General features: G+C 43.9%; 1 protein-coding gene across 2 annotated transcripts in view; it reads right to left on the reverse strand.

Annotated features, from left to right (window-relative positions):
- Positions 1-24,040, reverse strand: part of PDE1C (phosphodiesterase 1C) — a 492,809-nt gene that overhangs the window by 284,603 nt on the left and 184,166 nt on the right. The window lies entirely within an intron of this gene.

Raw genomic sequence — 24,040 nt, forward strand, 5'->3', positions numbered from 1 at the left:
TGGTATCTTCTTGCTAATGGGAATAGGAGTCTTTCTCTCTCTCTCTCTCCCTCCCTCTCTCTCTCTCTCTCTCTCCTCCTCTCCCTCTCTCCCTCTCTCCCTCTCCTCTCCTTCCTCTCGCTCCTCTCTCTCTCTTTTTCAATGGTTGGAAAAAAGGAAAATATAAACCAACAGTGAGAAGGTGCTAGTTTCCACTGATTAACGCCACATACTCCTCAAGGGGTCCCCGTATGGTGGTGGCTGAGTGAATGTTAAGACTGGCAAAGAGCTTTTATTCCACAAAGCTGCAACTCGCTGTCACTGTCCCCCTAGGTCATTCACAATGTCAATAAAATAGAATGCTCTGGAAGACTGGGACCCGGTATGGGGGAGGGAGGCAGCATTAAGAGAGGGACCATAAAGAGAAAAAGAGAAGTGCTCCGGTTGACCGACCGCAGCCCTGACCTCACAGAACTGGTAGTCAAACTCCCTCTACACGAAGCCACCACCACTTCCCAGGGTCCATTGCAAACCTGGTACTCAGGGCTCCTGACATTCAGGATGCAGCTTGCCCTATAACCATATTTTTCCTCGCTACCAGGTAATGATTCTTTCAGTCATGCTCCCAGTATTCTTTTTCTATCCATCAGATATTTGCCTGCTTCTCAAAAGTAAGATAAACTCAAAGGTAAGAACTAGTTTTTCTGCATTGCTCCAGTAAAGTTCCATTCATACAACCCTCATAAAGGGTTAAAATGATAGTATCTAAATTCTAAACGCTCACCCATTTGGTAGCTGGCATTTACTTTCCAGAAATTAGAGGTGAGAGTGATGAGGATGGCATGACTAGCCCCTTACATTCCAGTGGAGAAGGCACCTGCCTCAAGGTGAGATGGCAGACCTGTTTGATTGACACGGACTTACACACTGACCTGGCACACAATCTGAAATTGCCCCATTAAAGTCAGTCCTCAAGGGTTTTCTGGAAGCACACACATTTTCAGTGAGTTAAGGCATTACTACCAGGCAAATCCAGCATTAAGCAGCCAACACACTAACATGAAATTCATTTATCTGAATAAAACCAATTACCCACCCACTGTCATCCAGCAGGGAATGGTCACCTGGGGGAATGGGATGTTAAAAGAAGAGATTATTTTAACAACGTGCTTTGGGGATGCAAGACAGGAGGATGGTCCTCAAATAGGGTTTCCATCAGTGTGTACACCTTGGGCAGCCTACTATCAGTATATGAAGCGTAGTAATGATAGTAATTGCAAACATATCGGAAACTTTCTATGCTCCAGGCGCTGTGCTGTTCACTGTTCGAAGGGTTCTACGCTCACATAATATTAGCCACTCTATGAAGCAAATACTACTATTATCATCTCCATATTACAGTAAGAAAACTGAAGCAATAGGAGGGTATCTAGACCTACTTGAAAGAGAAATGAACTGGAAAAGACCAGTTGAGTTATGACTCATTACCTTACCCAGGACAAATTTGTCCCCCTCACAGGGTCCCACTGTCCATATCTTTAAAGGAAAGAATTTAGGCAAAAAGATTTTTTACATCTGTTCCACCTTTATGATTCTGTGAGGTCATGTAGACAGAATTGGGGAAAGGAATTGATGAAAAGAGAGATGGATATTGCCGAATACAGACTTTAACTACGTCATGGTTTCTCCAACGGCCAGCCTGGGATGAAAGAAGAGAAGAGATTAATAAAGACGATGATATCTGCCTTCCTGCCCTACACCATCCCTAAGACTTTCTCCTAGTGTTAGTGGGATTTGATTAAGTCAGAGAAAAGCAAATTTTGGAGGAAAAGGAAAGGACTAGCCTTTCACTGCAATTAAGCTAACTAGAGAAGGAGGAGAAAAAAAAGTCTTTAAAAAAGTTTCTGAAACATGATTTTGTCACATTTCACAAAAATTTTCAAAACTAAACATGTATTAGAAAATTGATAAAGATATGACTTTGCTTTATTTTAGAGCTATAATCGTTTTTGGAGGTAGAAGGACCTTAAAGATAATCTAGTTTAGAAGTCTCCAAACTTTTTAAGCAACAGAATATTTTATTTCAAATAACATCCTACAAGGGACTCCAACGCACACCTCAGATTTAAAAAGTAAAGAAGGAGCTGCTCTGGTTCAGTGGGGAAGGGGGGCAGTTAGTTCTCAGGGACAAAGTCCACCTCTGCCTTCTCCATATCCCATCTCCGAGGGACCAATGCTCCCACTTCACAGATGGGAAAATTGAGGCCAAAGTACCATATAATTCTTAGGATTCCTTACTCCTAATCCAGTGTTCTTTCCAAACCACTGTGGGAAAAGTGTGTCTTCTCTCTGCCAACAAAACATTACTACTTCCAGATGCATGTTATAATGCATGTGACCATGTTATGGTGTCGCTCAGGCTTTGTTCTGTCTTTATCTATCATAGACAAGGGTATGCTTGAGAGTTGTAGCAACATTACATGCCACAATTTCTACTGGCCTTCCACTCAGAAGCAAGCAAAAAACCATGCAAACTCACTCAGAAACAAAAGATCTAAGAAAATGCAAAGCCATTCACAACTTTGCTTTGAAGGTGAATTTCCATTGTGACTTGCTAATCCAGCTTTTTTAGTAAGACATTTTAGGAAATCTTCTATGGCGAAACATCACTAAATATATAGAGACATGCATATACACACACACATACATACAGATAACTGCCAATTTAAAACAGTCCCCCAAATAGACATATAGTAACTTAGCCTAAGTACTAGCAAACCTCTGCAGCACCAGCATTAGGTATCGTTCCCTGTCCCTGGCCGAGTTCAAGGAGAAGCTGGATGACTATCTGACAAGGGAGAAGGAATCAAGCTTTGTGGACATGAGAATGACCCCTCAGTTCCCTTTCTTCTCTAAGATTTCACGGTTCAGTGATAATCACAATAACCACAACCACTCCCCTCACCAGGTATGGAGAAACACCACGTGCCAAGCACCACACTAAGCACATCATAGGTTGGTTCATTTCATCCTTAACAGAATACTTCTGAAGAGTTCATTATGCCCATTTACAGGTAAAGACAGAAGAGGGTCCCGAAGGTCAGATCACTTTTGCAGACACACAGCTAATAAGGGGCAGAGCCAGGTTTTAAACCCAGACCAGAGTGCAAAGCTCGTCTTCTTATCCCTTTCTTATACCACCTCCCTACAGACATATAAAAACACAAGTAAAAAGGTAAATGACAGGGAAAGGGGACTGCAGGAGCTCAGAGGAAGGGTCACTAAGACTGTGGGGAAATTAGGAAGGCTACACACTGGAGGTGACATTTGAACTGGATCTTAAAGGTGGATGAATAGAAGTTGCTTACATGGAAGGTGAGTGGAGGCAGGTGGTTCCGGAAAGAGGGCACTGTATGAAAAGAGGCACAGAAATATGAGAAGGGGTGGGGTATCCAGCAATCCACAAACAGAAACATATGACTAAGAAGAGCAGGAGAAAATGCTAGAAGGGCCCGCCAAATCCTTGTGGTCATGGAAGAAGCGTGGGCTCTCTCCTGCAGAAGATAGACAGCCATGGGTGGCTCCAGGCAGAGGAAGGCATGGTCACATGTGGAGGGTACTTGCTGCCCTGAATATGCATCATACACTGAGGTCAGTTCCCCAGGAACCTGCCACAGGGGCACATAACAACTATGGGGCTTATAAGAGGAATCCAGCTACCGAATGCAAACAAGCTCCTCAGGTTACAAAGAGGGAAGAATCAGACAAAGAAAAGAGACAAAATCAGAAAAAGCACAGCATTGTCTCCCATGAGTACCCACCTCCCAGCCACAAGATTATGGCTGCTTGGTTCAACCCCCATGAAGCAAGCCAGTGCCCTTGACACATTTTTCACAACTTGGCAGCGGCATCATCAAGAGAGTCTGTTGAGAGGGAAGTTCTGGAGAAGCATTTAGGATATTTGAAGTAGCGCCACTGGGCACAGCAGCCCCTCCTTCCTGCCCACACTAGACGTGAGCCAGCCCCCATAACACATTATCAGCAGAGGCTCTCCTCTCCCACTGGCTCCCCTTTCCATCAGGGGGCCTTTTTGGTGACAGTCACACTGCTTTTCTCTTTGATGTCTCCTCTGTTTGGTTTTACGCTTTGGGGCAGACTCTGCCCTGGGAACCACGTCCCCTAGAAAGAAGAGGTGCAGGAAGAGGCAGTGGACTGGCTAAGCCCAGAGTTCCCCCATTCTCAGCTCCTTACGAAATGGAGTTCCAAGTAGCCAACATCTCAACTATCCCAAGAGTGGCCCAGAGAGGCGGAGAGAGGAGATGGGAGAAGAGACAGGATGCAGTTCCAGCTCAGGAGAGGTCCGTCGTAACCTGCATGTGACCCAGAGTTTTTGCCCCTCTCTCTGGCAAGAACCTTCAGTTGCTCTGATGGGAGAACCTCATGTAATCCTGCCAGTGGAGGTGGCGCAGGCAAAGGAAAGGACTTGGAGTAGCACTGAATTACACGTGACCTAGAGCAAGACACTTCTCTTCCCTGGTCATGGCTGGGTTGGGCTCAGTGACTTCTGGATCCCTTTCCAGCCCTCACATACCCTGATTTGAAACCCACAGCCTGGCCTGAGCTAATCAAGCTTTTTGTGGGCCAAAAAAAAACAGCTGTAGCAAAACCTGAGTCTGGACCCTGGCTAGACTTAACTGTAATAAACTTAACTAGATTGGCCAATCAGAGCCCATATCTCTGAACAAAGTGATTGGTCCGAGGGTGACATGTGACTAAAGCAGATCTTATCCTAGTTCCTTATGGGAGACTTGATGTGGCCACTGGTAGAGGGAGAGGGGGTCTATTTCTCTTTTCTTTGAGATAAGAAGCTATAAAGCTTGAGGTTGTCTTGGCCCTAGGGTTATCCTTTTACCATGTGGAGAGAGTATACCAGAAAAATGACACCAACACAGAGAAAAGAACTAGAGAGACAAAGAAAAAATGTGAAAGGATCTTTCAAGCACCTTGATCCTGCTGTGCCTGAAGCTAGAGCTACCCATGGACTTTTAAGTGACATGAACCAAATAAATGCCCCCCATCATGTTTTTTTTTTCACTTAAACGAGCTTGAATAAGATTTCTGTCATTGACAACTAAAATAATACTGGCTAATTCAACTCTTCTCTTAGAGGACTGTTATAAGGAGTTAGAAAAACAACGTATGGCCAGTGCCTTAAATATTGGAGGCTCTCATAAAATAGCAGGTCCTCGTTCAACTCATCCATCCAGCAGGAGACGAAGGGAAGGAAATTAGAAAATGGTACAGGAACCTTGGAGTGGGCAAAGCATCCAAGGTAAATATAAGGAGCCTTTATTACCTTGATAAATAGATACATCAATAATGTTTCAATAACCTTTTGATAATGACCTAGCAAAGCCTTACTATATTATACACATTAGCCCCTCCAAAAGACCCTGAAGTGATTGAAATACGTATTATCATCATCCTCATTTTAGAAATGAAGTGGATGGTGTCCGAGAGTCCGTGGGCTTCCCTCGGGCTAGTTCCCCCTCCAGCTAGTAGCCAGGCAGCACGACAGCACGAGATTCCTGACTCCTGGCCCCAGTGGCCACTCTGCTTCTCAGAACGCACTGCCAATCCAGCAAAATTAACTTGGCTGTACTAATGAAATTGAAATTTTTGTTCATGTAAAACTGCTGATGCTACAGTCAGCCAAATTCTGACCCAAATGCACATAAATCAGTGGGTTGTTCTTCCCGCTGCTGTAAAGCACATTTGAATGTGGAAAAACCTCAGCGCGGACAGGGACCTCAGCAATCCCTTCACCCAGGTGCCTGGTTACACTGACACGAACGAGCAGCCCAAGCAGGTTAGATAACTGGGCCCAAGCCTAATGCTTAATGGTGGCAGAGCTGGGACCAGAAGCCCTGTCCCCAAACTCCCAGCCCAGGGCTCTATTATCTGTTAACTTCCTTCTCAGTTCTCAAGAATGGCTCCCACTTCCACCCAAGGATTTGGCTCAATGGTTTGGTCATAGATAAGAAGAAATGCCCACTAAAAGCACAGGCCATTGGCAAAGCTCCCTGCAGGAGAAGGCTCTCTTGGGAAATGGGAAGGACTAGAGAAGAGAGACTCCAAGAAAGTGGAAATGTGCATGGTGGCCCAGGTAACAGCAAGGAACCTGATGTGATGGGTCTGAGGGGGTCAAGAGAGGGACAATGGGCACAGGTTGCATATGCAGACTGAGGGGGGCCTGGACTACCGTACGGAAGCTTAGTCTTTTAATGCTCCTTCCAATAAGGAATCATTAAAATCCACAGAGCAGGTGTGTAGGAGATACAAAGTAAAATTGTGATGTAATAAGTATGACTTATTTATAAAAAAAATCTTTCAAAAATGGTATTTGAACTGCAACCAGAGAAGATTTTCAGATTCTTGTCTGTATTGGTGGGGGGGCTCTCACAAATAAATAAGTACTAGAAACTATTAAATTCATTCATTCATTCATTCATTCACTCAACAAGCATTTGCTGACCGCTGACTACATGCCAGGCACTCTGTGGTAGTAGGTCTGCAGTGGTCAATAAAAAAAATTCAGGGCCTGCATCAAGGAGCATCAGTCTAATTGAGGAAACAGATACTAAACAGATTGTAAAACACTAAATGTGTCATTGTAATCGTGGAAAGTTCTGAAAAGAAAATAAAGTCCAGTACAGAGAACAATGAAAGTGGGGCCAATTTATAAGTAGGTTGGCATTTCCACCAACTATTGCTGTGTAATAAACCACTCTCTGAAATTGAGTGGCTCAGAACACAGCAACAACCTTTTGTCTCTCATGACTCTGTAGGTTAACCAGGCAGCTCTTCTGCAGGTCTTGTTTGGGGCCTCTCATGCAGCTGTAGTCAGATGGCAGCAGGGACTAGAATAACCAATATGGTTTCACTCGTGTCTGGGGCCTTGGCAGGGACGGCTGGAAGGCCGGGACCTCTCTCTCTCCACATGATCTCTCCATGTGGCCTCTCAATATGAGGGCTGGCTTAGACTTCTTTAGAAGGCAGCTAGATTGCAAGACCAAGAGCTCCAAGAGGGAGGAGGTGGAAGCTGCCAGTCCTCTGAAGGCCAGCCCAGAACTGGCACAGCATCACTTCCACTGCATTGGGTTGGTTGAAGCAATCACTGAAGCTCTGATGCAAGGGCAAGAGAAATAAACTCCATTTCCCAAGATGAGGATTGGGTAGAGGGGAGGGTTGGGCAGGGAGGGGGCAGTATCACAGATCTATAGCCATCTTGAATCCACCTAGGTAGTCAGGGATGGCCTCTGTGAGCAGGTGACATCTGAGCCAAGACCTAAAGGAGGAAAAGGAGTTATCAGGTAACAAGAATGAGGAAAACATTTCTGAAAAGATGGAATAGCATGTGCAAAGACTCTGAGGCAGGAAGGAGCTTGATATAGTCAAGGAATTAGAAGGAGGTAAGTTGTGGCTGGAGTGATCAGGCAAACGGAAGAGATGGAGGCCTGGGATGAGATGGAGGAGGCAGGCGGGTGGGGCAATAGAAGAGTGCTGAGGGCAGATTTAAGGGCTTTCATTTGAAGTGCAACAGGAAATCGTTTAGGGATTTCAAGAGATGTATATCTGTAAAGGATGGTTCTGGTTGCTATGCGAAGAATGGTTAGAAAGGAGCAAGAATGTTCCCTGGCTTAATCAGAGATGCTAAATGATCTCAAGAAGTGACCTGAACTGAAAAGAGACTCTAGACCCATGAGCTCCAGCATCCAAAATCAACAGTGACCATACTGAACAAATTCATCAGTGATGATGCACTAACTTCCCTGTTGGTAGTATTATCACAGGATTCACTAGACTAGTGTCCTGGAGGGCAGAGATCATAAATGTCTTGTCCCTAACTGTCTCCTGAGTGCACAACAGACCAACTGACTGATGACCAACTGAGTTTCTCAGAGAAGGACTATGAAATTTATTTGTTTTATGGTCCAAGATGATTGCTGCAATACAAACTATATTCATGAGCAAACCTGACATGGAAACAAATGAATCTTCAGCTAGACCATAAGTTAATGCGAGGTTGTTGAGGGAAAGGCAATAAGGTCCTGCCCAGGTTACAGTTTGGTACATAAAGGATTAACTTTCAGTAAGCTAGCAGCTGTGCCTCCAGATAAGTGAAACGTTACTTTTTGCTTGATTCAGCACACAAGAGGGATGAGGGACAGGCACAACTCCTGACAGTATTTTCAAAATTGTCCTTGGGGACATCTAAATGGTCCATTCAAGTCCCTGTGGTTCTCAGAAGTGAAAGGATTTTTAAAACCCAGGAGAACAAAAGAATAACGTCTCCATGAGTGCATTCCACTCACATGCTTTTGACAGATTCGTGCTAATAAAAAAGACCCTGAAGGCACCTCGATTTGGCCCATAATCCTTCACACGTCCAGACTGACAGCCCCATCTGAGGTTGATATACGCTTATATCTCTACTTCGGAGATATAAACAGACTCCCATAAGCAGGAAGTGGAACTTGATTTATGGAGAGGAATGGAAACTTATGGACACAATTTAAAGTAATTAGCAGGCAAAGCAAATCTCAGCAAGAGACTCTAAAAGCACTACGTGCTGCCAGGACCCCCGTGGAACCCAGGTGGACTCTCACACATACAGCTACATGGCTTCCCCACTGCCTGGGCCAAATGCAAATGGAAAAATGAATATTATTCTCCTCAGTGGGATTTAGGAAGCACTTGAGAATTTTAACCAAAGCTTTGAAAGGAAAGAGTGCTAAGTCCTTGAAAATAGCTCCAATCAAGTCAGTGAAGGTCCTGTTAGAAGCCATTCTGCTTTCCCTATGGGCAAACCAAACAGAGCCTTCTGAATCAATTAGTCTCTAAATAAGAAAGATTTCATTTAATACTTCCCCTCCCCGACCCGGGTACCAAGAGCATTTGTGAAAATCAGTCCCCACCTCATCCATCCATACAACATAGCAGAAGTACCCACTGCAGCCTCAGTGCAGATCAGTCTCATCTGCATGGAGGTTCCAATTTAAATGATCAGAGTAATCATTTTACATACACTTCTACATATGATTCAATTTACCACAAGCCAACCATTTCTGCCAGATCAATTCCAAGCAATTCCTAAAGATGCCACTATTGCCTGGGACTTGTGACTACTTTCCCTATTCATTTATTGCAGAATTTTTGTGTCTCTAACTCTGTGCTGGAACCAGCTGGTCAGAGAGAAAATTTTAACGTATGACCTTTCAAAACCTCTCCACCTCCTGTAGCAAAGTCAAACTGGGTTCAGGATTTATTGACAGAGGGCTGGTCATTGACTATTGGTGACCTGGGGAGATTTATTTGATAACTGTGGCTTTCAGAAACAACATTCTCATCAAAATGAAAATGCGTTTTTGTCAGAATATTGGCAGGCAGACTTACATCATTCAATTTGATTATAAATTTGATTAGAATTTCAGTGATAACCTACCTCCCACGGTTACTATGCAGCTCTGGAAACCACGACTAATAAACGCATCATCATAAACCATTTAAAACAGAAAAGAAAGGAGGAAAAAGAGGAAGGAAAGAAAACCACTCCGAAAAAAGCTGCTGAATACTTCAAGGCAGATAGACTTCTGAAAATGTAGTGATTGGACTTTTCTTTCTCTTTCTCTCTCTGTTTTTGAACCAATTAAGCAGGTGCTTAAATTTGAGAGCTTATCAGAGTTTGCTCTTCAAAAGTGCACGTGATCGCATTATTCTGGGCATCCTGGCAGCCGCCTGGCGCTGCGTCCCTTCGCGGCGCTGGCTGAGCCCATCTCGCCTGGCATTTGCAAACATTCGGGCCATGCTTTTCTTGTCGGGGCGGGTCTGCCAAGGCAGCCGGAGCCCCGCAGCGAAGAGGAGGCCCCATTTGTCCCAGCTGCTGCTAACCATCGCGTCCAACTAATATCCCGTCAGTCAGTCGGTGCATTCGCGGCAGCAACTGATAGCGCCCCCGAGGCTCGGTGACGTCGCCGCGTGTTTGCAAAGCGGAGGAAAATCCCTCTTTGCACCTCCGGCTCTGACCTCACTCCAGCAGAGCGCTTGCCTGTCTCTAATCACCCGTGAAATGGAGGAGAGAATCGGTGCGGAGGAGAGGCTGCTCGGAAATAACCCACGGGGACGACCAGATGTGACTCATGCTTTTCACCTTTGAAGAGAAGTAACATTTTGGAGCAGGATTCCACACTGGCCTGACTCCAAGGGACACAAGAGAGAGAATACCCTTCCTGTTCTCAGCAGACAAGGACCGTGAAATGCAGCTGGAAGAAAAGGGCCAACATCAATAACGCATCAGGACCCGTGGCTGACATATTTTTCAGCTATCTGGGTAATTGAGCAGTTGTCAAAATATAGCTCGAAAAGGCCACGTGTGGACAGAGCCGTCACTGTTACTGAAAGGGCAGGTTTAACCCTGGATGGTATCCAGAGGACATATCCAGTCTCTCTCCTTTCCCCAAACATAAATATTGCTACCAACATGAGTAGTAATAGTAATGAGTAGTATAGTGATGATGACGATGATGATGATGATAGTTCCTATTTATTAAATGTATGTATATACTACCCTCTTGACAAACATGAGATCCCATGAAACCCTCACACTGAAACTTAACTTGCCCAAGGTCATGCAGTAAGTGGCAGAACTGGATTTGAACTGAAGCCTGTCACTGCCCTACCCCCACTATGATGTCTCCCCGATGTAGGTATGTTTTGTGTAAGTTGGGATGCTAACTCTACGTGTCTAATCAACAAACGGCCCTCTGACCCAAAGCTTTCTGATGACAGTGCTATGACTTCGCAGGGACCGACCACTTCAAGCCATCCTTAAACAGCTGTAAAAATAAGAACGAGGAGAATACAGAAGAGACCACCAGCCCAAGGCCACGCTTGCAGACCGTGGCAATGCTGCAGTGACAGCACCAGACTTACTCTCTCAGCAAATCTCAACACGATACAACATCATTAACCAGGGTCACCATGCCATACGTCAGAGCTGCAGACTTATTCATCCTGCATAACTGAAACTTGGGACCCTTTGACCAGCATCTCTTCATTTTCCCGTCTCGCTCCACCCCCCACCCCCCCACAACCACTATTCTACTCCCTGCTTTTATGAATCAAACTGCTAAGAGAGTAAATCATAAGTGTCCACACCACAAAAAAATATGGTAACTATGTGAGGTGATGGATACGTTAATTAGCTTGATCATGAATAATCATTTCACAATGTATACATATATCAAAACATCGCCTCGTACACCTTAAATATATACATTTTTTTAATTAAACTTTTTACTTGAGATAATTGTAGATTCATATTCACGTGCAGTTGTAAGAAACGGTACAAACAGATCTGATGTATCCTTTACCCAGTTTCTCCTGATGGTGATGTCTTGCGAAACCATGGTGCAATACCGCAACCAGGATACACTGACAGACAAAATACAGAACATTTCCATCATCACAAGGATCCTTCACCCTGCCCTTTTATAGCCACACTCATTTCCTATTCCCCACACACTCTCCTCAGCCCCTGGCAATGGCTAATCTGCTCTCCATTTCTATCATTTTGTCATTTCAAGAAGGTTTTACAAATGGGAACATACAGTATATAGCCTTTTGGGACTGGCTTTTTTTTCTCTCAGCTTATTTCTCTGGAAATTTCACAAGGCTGTTGCATATATCAACACTTTCTCATTGCTGAGTTGTATTCTATGATACGGACAGAGCACAGTTGGTTGAAGGGCAGCTGGGCTGTTTCCAGTTTTTAGCTGATATGTATAAAGCTGCTATAAACATTTATGTACAGGTTTTCCTGTGAATGTAACTCTTCATTTCTCTGGGATAAATGCCCAGTAGTATAAATTACTGAATTGTATAACAGTTGCACGTCTAGTTTTTTTAAAGAAACTACCGAACTCTTCTCCAGAGTGGCTGTACTAGCAATGAGTGATCAGTTGTTCCACATCCTCATCAGCATTTGCTATTGTCACTAGTTTTTATTTTAGCCATTCTAATAGGCGTGTGGTGATATCTCCTTGTTGTTTTCATCTGCATTTACCTAATTGCTTTTGTTGAACACCTTCTCATGTATTTGCCATCTGTATTTCCTATTCTGTGAAATGTCTTTTCATTTCTTTTTCCCATTTTCTAATTAGAGTGTTTGTCTTTCTACCGTTGAGTTTTGAGGGTTTGTTATATATTCTAGATACCAGTTGTTTGTTGGATACATGGTTTGCAAATATTTTCTTCCATTTTGTAGCTTGTCTTTTCATCCTCTTATTTGTCAATTATACCTCAACAAGGCTGGGGGAAAAAAGGAGACTGAAATTTTCACTATAGGAACTGCTTCAATCATTCATTTGAGGGTCTACAAATCAACCCACAGCCTCAGAAAGCCACAGCAGGGCCATGCTGGTACTCAAGACCTCAGGGGGTGTGTACACGCAGGGTTCACAGGGAGGCATGCTGTCTTCCCAAGGGTTTCAAATAACATGAAGGGAATACGCAAGCATGCTGAGCAATGCCTGGAATGGAAGCAGAGTTAGGGGCTCCAGATGGGAAGCCCTGCGTATCACATACCCAGGAAACTCCTCTTTCGCTCCCTCCATTTTCTTGCTTTTCCCCCCGCCGGCAGCATTTTTCCTTCTCTCCAAGAGGCGAGGACACTACGGTAAAAATTTTACTTGCTTGCTTCATTAAGGCAGGACAAGTAGTTTCTTCGTACCATTTTCTTGCCTTTAAAACTTCTTTCATTCCTTTTGTCTAATTTTTCTCTTGCAAGAAAATGTTTTCCCAGAACGATAAATGAAAATGAAGACAGAACAATAGGTTGTTGTTAGTGCTGTTGGGTCAAGGCTGACTCCTAATGACCTGTGTACAGCAGAGCAGAGCCCTGCGCCATATTTTCGCACCATCCTCTCCGCTTTCAGTGCTTTATCAGGCAATCCATGGCCATTTTTTTCGGAAGTGGGTGGCCAGTTCTTCCTAGAAAGAAGGACCCTCTTCCTAGTCTGTCTTAGTCTGGAAGCTCCACTGAAACCTGTCCACCATGGGTGACCCAGGTGGTATTTGAAATATCAGTGGCACAGCTTCCAGCATCACAGCAACCACTACGATATTACAACTGACAGGCAAGTGGTGTGGTTCCCTGACCAGGAAACAAACCTGGGAGGCAGTGGTGAGAGCAATGAATCTTAACCACTAGACCACCAGGGCTGGCTAGAAAGATAGGAGCTGAGAAGAAATGCTACAGAGCTGAAAATAATGCATGGAGCTAAATGAGTCAGCAGCCTTATTGTCAGCAACATAATAATAATAATAATAGAATTACAACACTTCTGCATTTATCTCCCATTGGAACAGTCTTTTTCTCAGGCTTCCCAAATCAGAACACAGAATTACACAGAAGGCCCGATGGGCTCTACCCTCTGTGATCTGTACTCAACCCAGATTAATGAAGCATTCACAACACCTGTGCTTACACTTCTTGCACTGTCATCCCAGCCATCTCAGGGGTGGCTTCATCTGCGTGGGAGCAAGCTTCTAAATTCCAGTGGTACCAGGGACTCAAAAGACAGTGACCTTGACATACACAGGCTTTCCTCTCACTACCCAGGAAGCAGGGGCTCAGCACCAATACCAGACAGAAGCCACCTTCCACCCTGGAATTAATCAGCATTTCAGAGTTTCCATTACAAATCTTTGTTTAGAGAAGCCTGGAACAGCAGACCAATCATGGGGTTTTGGAAAGGTTTTAAACTTTTATGGATCAAGGGCACCCTTTGAGAATCTGTAAAGTTACCGACTTTGTCTCTATCTATTTAAATAAAATGTGTAGACTATGATTTGCATAAATTTTTAGGAGGCTCTCGGACCCTCCTGGACCTCATCCAGCCTCCTTGCCCCAAATCCTTCTGTGGCTCAGTGACGGGTATGTGTGGACGTGTTTTAATCTAGTTTGCTCTTCTTAGCACTGAAATAAAATAATGTGAACTAAAAGGAAATGGTAACTAATAAAAAGGAGGTTCAAGTTCTTCAAAAAGGGAACTGTATTTAATGGGCACCAAATACATGCCAAGTCCTCCACCAGGCACGTGATACGCCTTCTTGCACTTAACCCTCTTTGTAATCGTACAACAAAAAGGACTGTGACTTCTGCATTCACCTCTCTATCCCCAGTGCCTTTCACAGTGCTGGTGCTCATTCAATACTTGCCACACGAGTTAATTATTACTATTGTGTAGATGAGGAAACTGAGCCTCTCAGAGGTTAGGTAACTAACTTACACAAAGCAGACAGGGAATAGATGGTGGAGGAGGAATCTGAATGCAAATTCTGCCCTTTCCCATGCACCTTGATGGACATTTGACTGATCTTCTCCGAGACGAAAGCAAAGACATAAACATAAATAAACTATGCTATGTTGGTGGCAAGAGCATGAGAAACAGGAGAAGAGCAGGGAACTGGGAGTACGTGGAGGGGGAGGGCAGGCGGCATCAGAAGGTGAGCTTTGAGCAAAACCTCAGAGGAAGTGAGGGGGTAAGCTGTGCCAAAGAGTATGCGAGGCCGGGCAGCAGCTACAGCCCGGCTCTGAGGCAGAAGCACGCCTGGAGGCTCAAGGAACAAGGAGCTCGTGCGGCCGGAGCTGGGAGAGCCAGGGAGGTGAGGTTGGAGAGGTAATGGTGGCTGCGAAAGACCGCGTGTCAGTCATTGCAAGGACTTTGGCTTTTACTCTGAGTGAGATGGGAACCCAGTGCAAGATTTGGAGCCGGGCAGGGAAATGATCTGACTCCCATCTTACAAAGACCACTTTAGCTGCTGGCATGAGGACAGAGCGTGGCAGGAATGAAGGCCAGGATGGGGACCAGGTGGGAGGCCACATCTAGTTATTCAGGCAAAAGATAATGGTGGCTTGGCGAGGGTGGTAGAAGCGACAATGAAGAGAAGTGTATTCTGGATATGTGAGCGAAGAGAGGAGTTACGGATGTCTCCAAGGTTTTTGGCCCGAGGAACGAAAGTGACATCTGTTTTAACTCATCCCTGCATTCTAAGAAGACAAGCCTTGAATGCCTGCTGTCTTATTCTCAAGGCCTCAAAACCAGCCTGAGAGAAATGATATGGTTACAACTTCCAGAGATGTTTCTTTTTTCATGAGAGAGACGTTACTCCATGTAGCCTTACGAGAAAAGAGGACGGAAAGAGGTTCCTAAAAGTGCATGGTTTTCACTTGATTTGAGTCTTGGAAAGCAAGCTTTGGAAAGCGTTTCCTCTGTTGTACACCGTGCCTTTACGTCTATGGCTGCATGCTCTTCTCTGCTGCTCTGCTGGATACCAGGTCAGGACCTGAACACACCCCTGCTGGCCACCAAACACTGGTGCTTTCAAGCAGCTTTCTGAAATTGGGAGCTCTAGAGAGCTGCTGACTTCCGGGTGACCCAAATCTGACACCAAGAGTAAGAAGCCAGAGCTGTCCCCTCTCCCCCGTGAAGAAGACAGGCGTTCCAGGTCAGCCTAGGCTGCTGGGCAAAGGTCCAGCCATCGGTTCTGGAAACAATCAAGAGTGAATCTGGAGCTCCCCTGCAGATCACACTGCTCAGGCAAGGAGACAGCAGAGGGTAATCTACAGGAGGTTAAAGCAGGAAGCGCTGAAGGGTTTGGGGAGGAGGAGTCTCCCACCTACTTCCTTTGAGGGTTTCCTTTTAGGGGCCGGCCCAGTGGCGCAGCAGTTAAGTTCGCACGCTCTGCTTCTCGGCGGCCCGGGGTTTGCCGGTTCGGATCCCAGATGCAGACATGGCACCACTTGGCACACCATGCTGTGGTAGGCATCCCACATAGAAAGTAGAGAAAGATGGGCATGGATGTTAGCTCAGGGCCAGTCTTCCTCAGCAAAATAGAGGAGGACTGGCAGTAGTTAGCTCAGGGCTAATCTTCCTCAAAAAAAAAACAAACACAAAAAAATTTAAAAATGCTAAAATGGAAAAACCAAGATGACAGAAAAAACTACATTTTTGTAAGGAAAAATGTATTGTTGTACCTCTACTATGTGCATGGCACTAGTGTCCTGCTCAATCTACACAACACCCCAGGAAATCAATACTATTTTCTCTATTTTTCTGAGAAGGAAAGTTTAGGGAGGTTAAGCAACTTCCTAAAGTGATCTAGCTAGTAAGTACAGATGTCCGACTTCAAAGTACAGCTTTCAGCACAGCTGCCTCTACGATGACCGACCGTCCCCGTGTGCCTGGGGCTGGAAGGTTCCAGGGATGAGGGACTTTCCATTTTAAATGCAGGAAAGTCTCGGGCAAACCAGGACAAGACAGTCATTCTAGCTGCTTCTTGAAACAAAAATATGCACATATAAAATGCAATCATTTCAAGAATACCTAGAAAATTCGGTAGAACCACTGAAGTCTTTAAAACATCGTTGAGAAAATTACAAGTGTACACCCTTATTTAAGGTAAATATGGGCTCCTGGGGGTTCACCTTTAAGAAGATCAGGTTTATAGCCAGTCATCTTCTGCAATCACAAGAGTGGAGTCTTTGGTGAGAATTTGCTGCAGAACATTAATCCCCAATTTCCTACCCATCAACCCCACACCAGGACTGCTTCCACCGGCTGACTCCCAAAGCAAGCTTGCCAGTTGTGTGTGTTCCAAACTCCAGTTCCCTTTTGCATCTGTTTGCTGCAAAATGTCAACTGTGTCTCTTGCTTTGGTCATTATAATTTATACCCCTGACTAATTTACTCCAGGTCTCTGGCCCAATATCTTGCTGAGGGGACATCAATGAATTCAGCTGCTTGGGATAAGATTCAGCTGCTCAGAAAGGCGGTGTTACTTCTCCAGAGGCTGGGATGCACCGTTAGCTAGTACTGCTCACTCATTCATTCCACAAACGTTAATGCCAACTTTGTGCCAGGCCCAGGGTTGTTGTCTTCACATGACTTGTCAATTGGCAAAGGGCTCTCTCTTCAAGGAGTCTCACTGATATGATATCCTGGGACCTAGACTGTGACAGATGACACAGAAGACATTATCCTTCTCTTTATCATCCAGTGACTTCAAAGAAACTCAAGGGCAAAAATAAGCCAAAACAGTTGAATTGTTGCTCTGGGTCCTATGTCTTTGTGCAGCCAGCCCAGCTGGGCCTGGGGTGAGAGGCCTTGACACAAGCTTGTGTGCTTTGGACACTGCTGGCAGGGTGGACCCAAGGGGCAGACAAGTCCTCTACACCTCTCTCCACAGGCTGAAAGTACGGGAAGGTACAATCTTCTGGCCCGCCTCTTAATCTCGGGGATAATGCCCAAATGGACAGGAAGGTTGAGCATGTCACTCTGGCGCAGAAATAGATGGAAAGGGACTCCTCCCTCTCTAGCAGGAGGGTGTGGGCCCCCTGCCTATCTCTCTCTTGCTCAGGCAAGTGTCCCCCATTGCAATGGTGTGCTGGTAAGTGTTTAACAACCAGCTCTCTGGTGGTGGCGAGGGAGCCCTTATTTGTAGCATTTGCGGATTTCCATGGTGTAAATACTCCCATCATGGCCAATTTCAAGGTACCAACATGAAGTCACTGAACACAGAGTTAGGAAGAGATGCTAACAGTCACCTCTCATGAGCCACCTCAAGCACACCACCACTCAAATCCCCACACCAAGAACTCAACCCCTTCTTCTTCTTCAGTTCCACGTTCTTGCAATTCTTGAATGAAGGAGTGGGGGAACTGTGTTGTTGTAAGAATAACCAAACAACAAAGCAGATGGAGGAAGCGCATGACATTTTGCTTGACTGTAGTAGAGGGCGTGTGCATTTTTACTACTTAAAAAGTCAAGTAATTTCTTTCTTGAGTGCTGAACAAGTTCACATGTATTATTTTAGTGCAACTTAAAAAACTGCTATGAAAGAAGGGAAGCAGTTATTATTAAAGAGATAAGGAGACCACCTCAGAGTGGGTAAGACTGCCAATCCAACAACTAAATCCGAGTTCTGAGCCCTATTTATTATTTATTCTTTTGTTCACATCTCTCCACAGAGGAGCCCAAGGGTTCTGTCTACAGTGTAGGTATGATAATGGGGCTCCCCAGATTCAGTCTTTCAGTGGCTCCCTATTACTCACAGGATAAATTCTCAGATATGCAGTATGGCACAGAGGCCACCTTTGCCCTGCCCCCACGTCCTCTCCAGCTTTCTCTCTCGTTGTTCACCTCTCTTCACTGGACCTGCAACCTTGTCTAAACTCCAGCCTCACTGCTTGGAGTTTCCTTGAAATGACTGGCTCTTTCCCAGCTCTGGTCTTGAGTCACAGCTTCCCCCTCACCACTACTCGGGACATGCCTCCTCTCTGCCCATCTCCCATCCCAAGCTAAGATCTGCATATTGTTCTATTAATTTATTGTCCTTATTTATTTAAAAGACAGTCTGCCCCTCTATACTAAATAAATTCTTTGAAGGCAACAGCTGGGCTAATTTATCCTCCAGAACATATAGGGAAGGTTGAATAAATGCTTGCTAAATCATCTTGTTATTTCATTAAGAAAAACAGTCCTGCTGCTCCAAAAGACTTTTGCGTGCTCAGATTGCCCAAAGACTGTTAGTCATCTCAGGAAAGAAACCAAACAGAGATGGCGTTTCTGATGAGGCTGAAGTCTTACAACAATCAAAGACTATGTTCCAGGATGGACAGATCCAGAGGGCCCCCCCAACGATTAAATCCCACCTTCATCTTCAGTTTCTTCCCTCCAGACAACAGCATCTGAGCTATGTCACTCCCAGCAGCTTCCTCTGCCGGGACTGGCCTGCCCTTTGCTGCTGTGTTACAGTGCACAGCTGCAGAGGCGATGCCGCTTGGCCAGAATCACGCTGGCCTTGACCTAGGTCAGGGAACACCAAGCAGGACACAAGTGCTTATTATCATCGTTCTATAGCCCATTTCACACCTCAAATATAGCTATCACTTTGCTTCATCTTTCTAATATACCCAGTGTGTTACTTCTACCATGGATGTTCATCAACTCAGTATGCAGAATCAGAAGGCTGCTTCTGGGGAAGCATCTCTTTCTGCTTCTTGAACTTTAGAAACTGGGTGCATAGGAGGTTGACTATCCTTACGCAAATGTGGATATACCTTCCAGGCCTTCACCCCAGATAAGACCTAAACAAACTAGGCTGTAAGTAAACTGCCTACAGAACAGCACAATACAATGTCCCTCACAAGTGGCCCCTCTCCAGCCTCAACAGGTATCAAGTGCAAACATCTACCCCATGCCTGGGCCAACATTTCTCATAATATTATGTTGCATGGAATTATTAATTGGCATCATAAAAATGGCCTTTGGTCAAATAAATTACAGAAATGCTGGGTTACAAAGTATGAAGCGGGATCTATATTGGAGGACATTTGAGAGCTTTAACACGCTAAGATGTATCATGAACCTCCTAAATGGGTATAATATGCAGTGTTTCCCAAACTAAATGGACCATGGAAACCCCTACTCAGCTCCTTCTTTGGTGGATGGTCTTTAGCCATTAATGCTCTCCCAGCATAACTTTGGGAATCCAGCTTCAGCCTCACGAACTCATTCAATCACTGAGCAGGCGTCGCACTTCAACCAAAGCCAGGGAAAGAAAGCATTAATGGTTTGGGAACATGTTTTTTTTAACACTCCCCCCTTATCAGAGGGGAATACAGACTGAAGTCAGACAACAGAATATCAAACAGAAAATATTAAAATATCTCCAAACCAAAATTTTTTAATCCTCAGTTGTAGAGACAGAGAGAGCATCAAATACTGCCAGGAGAATAAACTGTTCATTTCCCCCTGACCTCTTATCAATTCTCATCATGGTGGAATGAGCACAGGCTTGGGAATTAGACACACCTGCGTGCAAATCTTGGCTATGCTCCTATTCACTGGCTCTAAACCTGCCTTGCAGGACTGTTGTGAGAATTAAATAAGACAACGAACACTATCACATGATAAAAAGCAATTAATACATGCCTTAAAAAGTATTATTTTTCTATGATATGGAAACACCCTACCATGGCTTATGCAAATAACCTATGCTCTATCTATAGATAAGTGATAGTTCTATTCCAAGCTCTAGAGTATGTCCTGGTGCAGGACAAATCTGTATTAGTAAAGGTTCTCCAGAGAAACAGAACCAATAGGAGATAGATAGATAGACAGACAGACAGACAGATAGATAGATAGATAGATAGATAGATAGATAGATAGATAGATAGATAAAGTAGATAGACAGACAGACACATACACAGATAAAGAGATTTATTACAAGGCATTGGCTCATGCAATTATGGGGGCTGAAAAGTCCCAAGACCTGCAAGGGGCAAACTGGAGACAGGGGAAATCAATGGTATAAGTTCCAGTCTGAAAGCCAGCAGACTTAAGAACCAAAAAAGACTGGATGTTTCAGTTCAAGTCCAAAGGTCAGAAAAAAACACTGTCCCAGATCAACAGTCAAGCAGGCAGAGCTCTCTCTTTCTCAGCCTTTTTGTTCCATTCAGGTCTTCAATTGATTGGATGAGGCCCACCCACATTATGAAGGGCAATCTGCTTTACTCAGTCTACCAATTCAAATGCTAATCTCATCCAGAAACACTCTCACAGGCACACCCAGGATAATATTTGGCCAAATATCTGGACACCTCATAGCCCAATCAAATTGACACATAAAATTAACCATCACAACATCAAAATACAGCTACTGAATTAACTAGGTTAGGTAAATCAAGATTTGGGGCTGGCTGTTGGAAGACCAGAGAGCCAAGCAGCAAGTTGGAATGCCAAATGACAACCCAACTTCAGTGCCAAGATGCTAAATAAACTGGAGGAATCATTTAATAATCTGGCTAGACTGAACTATTCAACAATCTTGTCTGTTACCCACTGACTGACCCCCAGAGATCAGCAGATCATCACTCCAACTTCCATGCCAACATTTGGAGAATGATAAATTGAAGACAAAATGCTCTAAGCCATCAAATAAAGCATCCCATGCTGACAGCAATGTGGTTTTTCTTAATAATCATATAGCTCTACTTTATTGGTGCATATTAAAAGAAAAAAACAATGAGGCACCCCAGCAACTTTCTGCCAGCGCTGAAAAAAATGAACAATTAAAGAATGCACTAGACTACCACTAGGAAATGAGGGCGTAAACAGGAAGAACAGTTGCCATGAGCACTAAAATCTCCATTAATGAGACTCTAACTAAAACCTTCATCATGCTGGACTCTTTACACTTCACTTTTAGTAGGAACACAGGCCACAAGGCAACATGGCATGAAAGGAGGAACTAACAATGGCTGAGCACTGATGTGCCAAGCACTGTGCTGAGCCCTTTAAAGACACTGACCCACACACCTCTCACCACAATCCTGAGGCAGGTAAGCATTTATTTCCCCCACTTTATGGATGAGAGAACTGGGGTTCACAGCAAGGTTATAAGACCTTGGATAGCCTCTCTCCTTATGAACAATGAAAAGTATACAAATGATTGTATTTGCCCTTTTGTTAAAAGATGCCAAGAAACTCAAATTCAAATGATCTTAATATAATCCTTACTCGTGGATTTTAATTTCTGTTTTCTCTTGTTTTTATAGCCACATCAAATCTTTTATGCATCAAAGTAGAAGGATAGGTAGAAAGATGGATGCATAGGACATCTGGAACGATGATCTAAATTTATCAGATTCCAAAGCTTTTACTTCTTTTACTTCATTAAGTTGGAGAGATTTAGTTGAACTAGGTTTTTGTTTTGTCATTTTGTTCTGTTTTCACATCCTTCAGAACCTTCTAGGGTGACTCTGGTTCTATATATCTGGGGCCTGCAATAGAAGTTTGAGTAATTTCCTCTCGATCACTGCCATCTTCTCTCTCCTACTGAATGGGCCCAGAGTTCTTTCTCTAAAGCACTGAATTATCTAAACACATTAGTTTCCTGTTGTTGAAATTAATAACATTTCCTTTCTGTCATAAACAAATGTTTAACTCTTGGTAACATATACATGTTGTAGTTTTTAGGGGAAGGATACTGATGTCTGCAACTTACTTTGAAATGCATCAAAAGTAACATGGGGAAAAAATAACATGGAATGATGGATGACCGATGTGTGGGAAAGCAAATATAGCAATTGTTAATCTTAGAGTCAAGGTGGTGCATATATGAGGTTCTCTGTACAATTCTATCATCTTAACTATATACTTGAAATTTTCCATTAAAAATATTGAGTATTCATAGGGAAAGTGTAATGATGGCTTCCAGGGGCCGGGGGTAGGGAGAGAGTTTCAGTTTGAAATGATGAAACATCAGATCCAGGTGAAAATCTGTCTGGAGATGGAAATAGGAATAGTGGCTAAATAATGTGAATGTACTGAATGCCACTGAATTGTACACTCTAAAAGAGTTAAAATGGTAAATTTTATATTATGTATATCTTATCACATATTAACTAATTAATTAATTAATTAAATGTTGGGAAAACCAGTGAATTATTCTAAAAAATTGCTAGAGTGCTATAGCAACAACAACTGCTCTTGCCAATACACAGAAAAAATAAAACAAAAAAAGAGATTTATAAATATTTTTATATAAACATGAAAAAAATGAAGTAAAATACATTTTTAGCCAAAAAAATAGGTTTAAGTCTTTAACCTTTCACCTTTAACCTTTAATCTTTTTTTAAAAAGAAAGTTATGCACAGACTTTGGTTTCATGTCACCTTTGGCCTTATAAAGAACCCTGGACTGAATCAGGAAATCTGATTTTGCTTCTAAAAATTTCCACTAACTGGCTGTGTGCTGTTCTGCAAAGCGCTGTGTTCGCATGTGTTTCACCTCCACTGTGTTAATGCTGTCATCTAGAAAAAAAACTTGGATTAAGTGATATCTCAGGTCCTTTTCAACTGAAACATTTTAGAAATGTGGACTCTTTTGCATGTTTTGTATAAAGGCCTTGTACATTATATGATTAAATAAATACTACGTTAACCGATTAAAAAATACAAAACCTCTGCTGGATCCCTCTTGTCTATAAAATCCAGCCTGAGCTCCTGAGCTCCAGCCTCCTCAGTGCCCATGATGCTTACCTTTTACAGGCTATAGTCATTCGCCTTTGTCAAGGGTACCATCCACCGCGCCTTTGAGTATGTTCTCTCCTCTGGCTAGAGGTCCTTGCTCTGCCTTCCCCCACTCACACCCACCCTTAACCTAGGTACACTTTCCCCTGGTTTACTCTGACTCTCCCTTTAACCCAACTCAACTATCACCTCTTCAGTGTGGTCTTCTCTGACCTTCCCCTTAACACGCCCCCACCCTTCATCAACATCACCACCAACATGAAAGCAGTTGTCCTACCTTCTGCATCTCTGTTTTCTACATCTCACTATCAGTTGTACTCACATTGCACAATTTTTTTTAATATGCCCATCTGCACGGTGAGTCACTCTGTGCCAGGGAACAGCCCCTGAGACTCCATTCCCCTCCCAAGTGCCTAGCACAGCAGGTGGCAAACAGCCATCTCTCAGTTTTTGGGGACAGAATGAAAGAAAGGAAGAAAGCCAGGGTAGGAAGGAGGAAGAGAAAGATGGAGAGGGAGAAGGAGGAAGGGAGGAAGGCAGGCAGGCAACATTTCTGCATGTCCCATCAAACTTCAGGCTGTTTTACTATGTCATTCCTAAAGATGAATATCTTTTTTTTTTTTCTGTTTTATCTCCCCAAACCCACCCCCGTACACAGGTGTATATCTTAGTTGCCAGTCCTTCTAGTTGTGGGATGTGGGACGCCGCCTCAACGTGGCCTGACGATTGGTGCCATGTCCGCGCCCAGGATCCGAACCCTGGGCCGCCGCAGCGGAGCACGTAAACTTAACCACTCGGCCATGGAGCCGGCCCCAAGACGAATTTCTTATTTGAGGAAATAAGTGGCATAAATTCTGCTATGTTTGATAGGAAAATAAGTCCATAGTTCTGGTTGCTCCCATT

This window comes from Equus quagga, chromosome 8 (assembly GCF_021613505.1).
Source record: "Equus quagga isolate Etosha38 chromosome 8, UCLA_HA_Equagga_1.0, whole genome shotgun sequence".
Lineage (NCBI taxonomy): Eukaryota > Metazoa > Chordata > Mammalia > Perissodactyla > Equidae > Equus > Equus quagga.